This window comes from Rhincodon typus, chromosome 25 (genome assembly GCF_021869965.1).
Source record: "Rhincodon typus isolate 14 chromosome 25, sRhiTyp1.1, whole genome shotgun sequence".
NCBI classification, from domain to species: Eukaryota; Metazoa; Chordata; class Chondrichthyes; order Orectolobiformes; family Rhincodontidae; genus Rhincodon; species Rhincodon typus.
In genome coordinates this window covers 36395962-36404751 of record NC_063356.1, presented here as the reverse complement: position 1 = coordinate 36404751, position 8790 = coordinate 36395962, and positions in this window count along the sequence as shown.

Genomic DNA, 8790 nt, shown 5'->3' with positions numbered 1-8790 from the left:
CAGCTAATTGCACGCAACAATGGCATAAATGTTCTTTAATAAAAGAAGATGATGTCACCCAAAAACCAGACAAACATTTTAATGAGTCCCCTCCACTATCACTACTTTTGATTGTTCAAGGGATTTGGAAAGGAATTTTCCAGCTTTAATTCCCTACAGGCAGCCTGTTTTGTTTTAAGTAAGTTTTCTACTTCTCCTAGGGGGTCACTTAGCTTTGAATGGGATGGGGAATGTGGATACCATGATGTATAAAGCATTACAGTAGTGCGGGACAAACTGGACAATAACCAATAGCTATTTTTCTTGTCTTTGTACATAACAGTGGGCACTAACAGGTTAGTGGACCATGAGGACTAATATAGCTACACATCCAGACCTCATCAATAAGTGTCCACACACACTTTCTAGCAAGAGTCAGTGCTAAGTGATTGGGACCAGAGCCTGCATGATAAGTTTTTCATCTCCATAGCTCTTGACACCCTGCCACTAGCATCTATTAACTCAGGCTGGCCACTGTACCTGAGATCTTTCTTACAGTTGTCACCCTTATGTGGAATAACAGACTCCCAGGCCTGTGGACTTCAGAGCTCTGCCAACAGAAGCTGTGTGGGAAATTCACTCCTCTGAGATCTTCACCACATTGGCCAATGAATATTCAGGGGGTGGGATCATTGTCAAATTAAGGAAAATGAAACAACTGCACAGACGCCATTATCCAATCACCAAGTCACCCTTTATTTACATGAGCACAGTACGTGGTCTCTGACCTGCCAGATCAAAGCCAGTCCCTAGACTGAGACCTTCTGACAATCCTGTTTCTATTTGTCCGCCAGGGCTCCCTGATTGGCCCAGGTTAACAACCCAAGTGAGGGATCTCATACTCAATGAGATCTACCTGGCCATGGTTCCAATCACTACAGATAGTCAGTGGCTTCTTGAAGCTGAAGGGGCAAGAGGAAGTACCCTCCTTCACTTGAATTTTGTAAGATTATTAATAAAAAGCCTTTGTAGCCAGGCCACCACTGAGAATGGGGAACCATATTGGCAGTAGTTGCACCGAGGGCAAGCAAGAAGGACCTCTAAGTCTGCTTGGAGAGCTGGCCCAAGGGGCATGCTACCAGGAGGCTACCTCCTGCCAGCTAAACTGTACCTAACTGCTTGCAGAAACCTGAATATGGACTGAGATAACCCCACTGGTTCGACAACTAGTAAAATCCCTGCTTCACTTTTCTCCATGAGATTGTAAGCATTTATAACCCAAACAGGCACCTACCTGGGCATCTTTCCATTGAATTAAATCCCAGAGGGGCAGAAACACTCCCCAATGAGCTGCTGGCCAATGAGAGGCAGGCAGTTCTCTAGTACTGGGGGTGCCAAGAAAGTGGTGGACACTGCTGGTATTACATGGGGCATAGCTTGAGGATCACCATTGGAATCCCAGATAGAGGTGTGTGAGTGGGATGGAGGTACTAGGGTGGAGAGTAGAGGAATCAAAAGCATAGCGAAGTGGAATCCTGCAGGAGCCTCCTTCCTGATTCAATCAGGCACAACATATCCAAGAATGAAGGGGCTCCCTGGTAATCCCCTGGCAAACCCATCCAACAAGACTTGCTGGGTGGCTTCCACAGATGGGGATCTCCTTGCCCACAGCTAGATGAAAACTAGCTGCAGCAGGAACCAACCCTTCAGGGATATGATGGACTTTGTTGTTCTCCAGGGAAGAAGGCCACCCGCAAGCCTTTCAGTCCCTAACTTGATCAGAGGATCACAGGAGAGACATGAGATCTCCAATTCAGCCTAGGATTTGGCAATCGTGGACTGGAAGGAGCTACTTGATGGTAAATCAGTGTCACAGCAACATAAAGCTTCCAAGGAGCAGACAGAGTGTTGTAAACAAATATGTTCTGACAAAGAAAATGGCTGGGAATGCAAAAGCTAAACCTGCCTCAAGCATACTTGTTGACGAAGGCAAAAAATGAAAACTTATGTGACATACCGTGCACTTGATACTACAGAAAGCCTGCATGAGTACAGAAAGTAAAGGGCAATAATTAAAAAGGAAATTAAAAAGGCATGAAAAGATATTGGCAAGTGAAACCGAGGAACACCCAAAGATGTGCCACAAATACACAAAAAGAGAGGCAGTGGATAATTAGGAGCAGAGTTGGTTTGAGACCAAAGAGCTGTTTTACATATGAAGGCAAACGTTTGATTCTTAAAGAGGGAAACAACATGGACATTGTATTTAGGGAGGAAGAACATAAAATGTTGGACAATTTCAACACAGGACTGTATTTTGTCACAAGGATAAGAGTCTTGTCCCCGGGAAGAAGAAATGGAGCTGTTGCCACTCAGCCGAGAGGTGGGAGGAGGGGAGGTAAAGCTGGAGAATGTGTTGGAGAATGAGGGGAGGTAAAGCTGGAGAAACTGGCACACACCTACCCAGACAGTGTAGGCAGTGTGAAGTCACAGTGCAATAAAGGGTTGCTGTCATTTGGAAAGACTGCCAGCCCTTTGTTAAATTCTCCCTCTGACAAACCTGTCAAAGCCCTGAGAGGAAAGGGTTTTAGAGGAATGACAGAAGAGAAGATCCCGGCCAGGCCTGTAGTTCTGTGATGCTGCACTGCAAGTTCTCCTCTTGGATTGGCCTAGAAGGGAGGTCCTCAACCCAATGGGCAGGAGAAGATGAGGAACCCCACTTGACCAAGGAAGCCTGGATGGAAATCACAAAGGCTGTCTGCAACTGCAGTGTCATCCTTAAAGCTGGCAGCAGTGGTTCAAGCAGATTAATGGTTTCATTCTATTCACCAACGTGAGTGCATCATATATTGCTTATCCTACAACCATTAGGTATAACTAGGTGTCAATGTGAGCCTGGTAGAATGGGACCATGCCCACCAGTCACTGGCTAAGACGGGTAAATAGCATGGCTTGTCATAGCCATGGCAGTATTTTGTGAAGGGCCCTAGTCCATCTCAGGTGACTCTTCAGTTCAATTCTTCTTTATTGTCCATATGGAAACTCATTTCAAACATATTGCTCATCCTTTTAAAAATTACATATAAACATGTAATATCATTTTTTTAAAAAAAATCTATTACAGAGATCTTGTATAACTAAGATATATCAAAGTAATCATCAGTGAGTCCCACCCTGACTTTCCTTGAAAGTGGAGTTGTAGGTAGACAGGATAGTAAAGTAGGCATTTGGTATGCTTGTCTTTATTGGTAAGTGCATTGAGTATAGGAGTTGTGAGGTCATGTTGTGGCTGTACAGGGCATTGGTTAGGCCACTTTTGGAATACTGCATGCAATTCTGGTCTCTCTGCTTTAGGAAGGATGTTGATAAACTTGAAAGGGTTCAGGAAAGATTTACAAGGATGTTGCCAGGGTTGGAGGGTTTGAACTATGGGAGAGACGCTGAATAGACTGAGACTATTTTACCTGGAACATCGAAGACTGAAGGGTGACCTTATAGAGATTTATAAAATCATGAGGGGAATGGATAAGAGTGAATAGCCATGGTCTTTCCCCCGGGTTGGGGGAGTCGGAAACTAGGTTTAAGGTGAGACGATAAAGATTTAAAAGAGGCCTAAGGGGCAACTTTTTAACACAGAGGGTGGTGCATGTATGGACTGAGCTTCCAGAAGAAGAGGTGGAGGCTGGTACAATTACAACATTTAAAAGGCATCTGGATTAGTATATGAATAGGAAGGATTTTGAGGGATAAGGGCTAAATGCTGGCTAATGGGACTAGGTTAATTTAGGATACCTGGTCGGCAGGGATGAGTTGGACCGAAGGGTCTGTCTCCATGCTGTATAGCTCTATGACTCTATATCCTCATCCACACATCATACACCTTTTAAAATTCTTCTCAAGAAGGACACAAGAGATTTAGAGGTAATTTGTCCTGCAGCTGTTGGATTGTAGCCCTTTTTGTTTTCTGATCATATCCAACAGTAGTACAGAGACAAGGAGTGATTCTATTTGTCCTTTGATTTATTAATGTCACATCTACCTAGGTACAGTGAAAAATTTTGTTTTGCACGCAGTACAGGCATATCTTACCACGCAAAGTGCATAAGGGTAACAGAACAGAGCAAGGAATGCAATGTTACGACTGCAGAGAAGGTGCACAAGGAAATAGGTCAACATTACATACCTTTACTTATTTCAGTATTCTTCGAGAGCAGATTTAGTCAAAAAGCATCAGCTCATCAAATACACTTCCTGTTCATTTCAATAATCCCTGTACCCTTAAAGACTGTGCTTCCCTGAGACAACAGGATCAGGGGCAGTTTCTAAAGTGGATAGCACTCCCAACTTCAGCTTCTATGATTCTAGAATCTAATACTCCTGCACTGTTGCTTCTTGGTATAAAGTTGTTATGGTTCTAAGCAAAAGGAGGGATTATATATTTTTCTCTGCGTCATATAAAAGAATATTTGTGACTTTAATTAGACGTGTCTGAGGGGGAAGAGCCCTGGGAAAGATGGACACAGATTCGTAAAGTAAGACAATATAACCACCAGAGTCATGTAAAGCATCACTGCTCCAGAACTCCCATGAGTTCCTCATGCTAACATTCAAAGACTACCTCTGTTTGGTTCCTTGAGCAATGGCCTTTGCTGTCACAATTCTCACGTTCTTAATTCTGCACAGAATGAAACATTGGCAGCAATACCTGCACAGCATCTTGACTAGAAAGTCAAAACTGACCCCAACAAGTATGAGTACTGTCTGGGAATATTAATCTTTTCTAGGCACATTATTTTCTTTTTAGTCATCAGCTTTTTGAGAGCTACATAGTCTTCTCCAAATGTTGTATGGTGTCTGAGGGACATGAGGAACTCTTAAAGAGCTGAATATCAGGCTCCAACTCAGCAGACCTTCAGTGAAAGCTGCCAGGGATAGTGTCTGAGACTGTGGAAGTAATGTCATGATTTGATTGTTAAGTTTCTTTTTGTTTGGTAACATTGCTGCTTCATTTTTAAACAAGTTATGTTTGATTGGGCCAAACCTTATTCTATTAGTGGTGGTCTTTGAATGGGGCATTTATTGGCATTACACATATTGGTGAGATCTCCGCTTCCACTTAAAAATGGGCAAGATGTCATCAAATAATCCTCTGTCTCCACACTCTCTCACCATTGGTCACACACCAGATCCATTGTCATGGTGAGATGCCATTCCACTGCCAATGGGAAAGCAGACAAACAATGATTGGATGATCCCTGAGCTTCAGTCATTAGTCCCCTCTCCAGTGCGGTTGAATTAGTAAATAAGGATTGGAAATAACACACTGTTTTTGATTTTCCAACCTCTGTGAAATGTCTACAATGTTGGCACAATCCTGGAGAGTCCGGGTCAATGCGGGAGAAGAGAGATAACAAGGTGGAGAGCTGGATGAACACAGCAGGCCAAGCAGCATCAGATGAGCAGGAAAGCTGACGATTCAGGCCTAGACCCTTCTTCAGAAATGGGGGAGGGGAAGGGGATTCTGAAATAAATAGAGAGAGAGGGGGAGGCGGAAAGAAGATGGATAGAGGAGAAGATAGGTGGAGAGGAGACAGACAGATCAAAGAGGCGGGGATGGAGCCAGTAAAGGTGAGTGTGGGTGGGGAGTTAGGGAGGGGATAGGTCAGTCCAGGGAGGACGGACAGGTCAAGGGGGCAGGATGAGGTTAGCAGGTAGGAGATGGGGGTGGGGCTTGAGGTGGGAGGAGAGGATAGGTGGGAGGAAGGACAGGTTAGGGAGGCGGGGACGAGCTGGGCTGGTTTTGGGATGCGGAAGGGGGAGGGGAGATTTTGAAGCTTGTGAAGTCCACATTGACACCATTGGGCTGCAGGGTTCCCAAGCGGAATATGAGTTGCTGTTCCTGCAACCTTCGGTAGCATCATTGTGGCACTGCAGGAAGCCCAGGATGGACATGTCGTCTAAGGAATGGGAGGGGGAGTTGAAATGGTTCGCGACTGGGAGGTGCAGTTGTTTAGTGCGAACCGAGCGCAGGTGTTCCCCAAAGGTTCCTACTATCTCTGAAACAATTTTAACCCCACTGCGAAGGCTCTTATAAGGTACCTCTCCCTATTTATTTCAGAACCCCCTTCCCCTTCCCCTTCCCCTCCCCCATTTCTGAAGAAGGGTCTAGGCCCGAAACGTCAGCTTTCCTGCTCCTCTGATGCTGCTTGGCCTGCTGTGTTCATCCAGCTCTACACCTTGTTATCCCAAGCCACCACTTGCTTTCCCCGACGTACAGGAGGCCACAACGGGTACAATATACCACATTAGCAGATGTGCAGGTGAACATCTGCTTGATGTGGAAAGTCTTCTTGGAGCCTGGGATGGGGGTGAGGGGGGAGGTGTAGGGGCAGGTGTAGCACTTCCTGCGGTTGCAGGGAAAAGTGCCGGGTGTGGTGGGGCTGGAGGGGAGTGTGGAGCGGACAAGGGAGTCACGGAGAGAGTCGTCCCTCCGGAAAGCAGATAAGGGTGGGGAGGGAAAAATATCTTTGGTGGTGGGGTCGGATTGCAGATGGCGGAAGTGTCGGAGGATGATGCGTTGGATCCGGAGGTTGGTGGGGTGGTACGTGAGGACGAGGGGAATTCTGTTTTGGTTGTTATTGCGGGGATGGGGTGTGAGGGATGAGTTGCGGGAAATGCGGGAGACACAGTCGAGGGCATTCTCGACCACTGAGGGGGGGAGCTTGCGGTCCTTGAAAAACGAGGACATCTGAGATGTACGGGAATGGAATGCCTCATCCTGGGAGCAGATGCAGCGGAGGTGAAGGCATTAGGAATAGGGGATGGCATTTTAGCTCTGCATCTCTGAAACAATGCGGGAGAAGGTTGGGAATATAGATTCCCGCTCTAAGGGAGTACCCGGATGAAAGAGGCGGGCTTTGAGAGAATGACAGGGCGGGGCCACGGGCTGACTGACAGCAATGGGGTTGAATGGGCGGGGCCACATGGTGACTGACAGCAGAGATAGTAGGAACTGCAGATGCTGGAGAATCCAAGACAACAAGGTGCAGGGCTGGATGAACACAACAGGCCAAGCAGCATCATAGGAGCAGAGAGGCTGACGTTTCAGGCCTGGACCCTTCATCAGAAAAGGGGGAGGGGAAGGGGGTTTTGAAATAAATAGGGAGAGAGTGGGAGGCGGATAGAAGATGGATAGAGGAGAAGATAGGTGGAGAGGAAACAAACAGTTCGAAGAGGCGGGGATGGGGCCAGTAAAGGTGAGTGTAGGTGGGGAGTTAGGGAGGGGATAGGTCAGTCCAGGGAGGACGGACAGGTCAAGGGGGCAGGATGAGGTTGGTCGGTAGGAGATGGAGGTGCGGCTTGAGGTGGGAGGAGGGGATAGGTGGGAGGAAGAACAGGTTAGGGAGGCAGGGACGAGCTGGACTGGTTTTGGGATGCGGTAGGGGGAGGGGAGATTTTGAAGCTTGTGAAATCCACATTGATACCATTGGGCTGCAGGGTTCCCAAGCGGAATATGAGTTGCTGTTCCTGCAACCTTTGGGTGGCATCGTTGTGGCACTGCAGGAGGCCCGGGATGGACATGTCGTCTGAGGAATGGGAGGGGGAGTTGAAATGGTTTGCGACTGGGAGGTGCAGTTGTTTATTGCGAACCGAGCATAGGTGTTCTGCAAAGCAGTCCCCGAGCCTCCGCTTGGTTTCCCCGATGTAGAGGAAGCCACACCGGCTACAGCATACCACATTAGCAGATGTGCAGGTGAACATCTGCTTGATGTGGAAAGTCTTCTTGGGGCCTGGGATGGGGGTGAGGGAGGAGGTATGGGGGTAGGTGTAGCACTTCCTGCGGTTGCAGAGAAAAGTGCCGGGTGTGGTGGAGCTGGAGGGGAGCGTGGAGCAGACAAGGGAGTCACGGAGAGAGTGGTCCCTCCGGAAAGCAGATAAGGGTGGGGAGGAAAAGATGTCTTTGGTGGTGGGGTCGGATTGCAGATGGCGGAAGTGTCGGAGGATGATGCGTTGGATCCGGAGGTTGGTGGGGTGGTACATGAGGACGAGGGGGATTCTTTTTTGGTTCTTATTGCGTGGACGGGGTGTGAGGGATGAGTTGCGGGAGATGTGGGAGACACGGTTGAGGGTGTTCTCGACCACTGAGGGGGGGGATGTTACGGTCCTTGATACTCCTCCTCTCACCCACCTTCCTGCAAAAATGCTATCCCCTATTCCCAATTCCTTCGCCTCCGCCGCATCTGCTCCCAGGATGAGGCATTCCACTCCCGTACATCTCAGCTGTCCTCGTTTTTCAAGGACTGCAACATCCCCCCCTCAGTGGTCGAGAACGCCCTCAACCGTGTCTCCCACATCTCCTGCAACTCATCCCTCACACCCCGTCCACGCAATAAGAACCAAAAAAGAATCCCCCTCGTCCTCACGTACCACCCCACCAACCTCCGGATCCAACGCATCATCCTCCGACACTTCCGCCATCTGCAATCCGACCCCACCACCAAAGACATCTTTCCCTCCCCACCCTTATCTGCTTTCCGGAGGGACCACTCTCTCCGTGACTCCCTTGTCTGCTCCACGCTCCCCTCCAGCTCCACCACACCCGGCACGTTTCCCTGCAACTGCAGGAAGTGCTACACCTGCCCCATACCTCCTCCCTCACCCCCATCCCAGGCCCCAAGAAGACTTTCCACATTAAGCAGATGTTCACCTGCACATCTGCCAATGTGGTATACTGCATCCGCTGTACCCGGTGTGGCTTCCTCTGCATCGGGGAAACCAAGCGGTGACTGACAGCAACCGGGCTGAATGGGT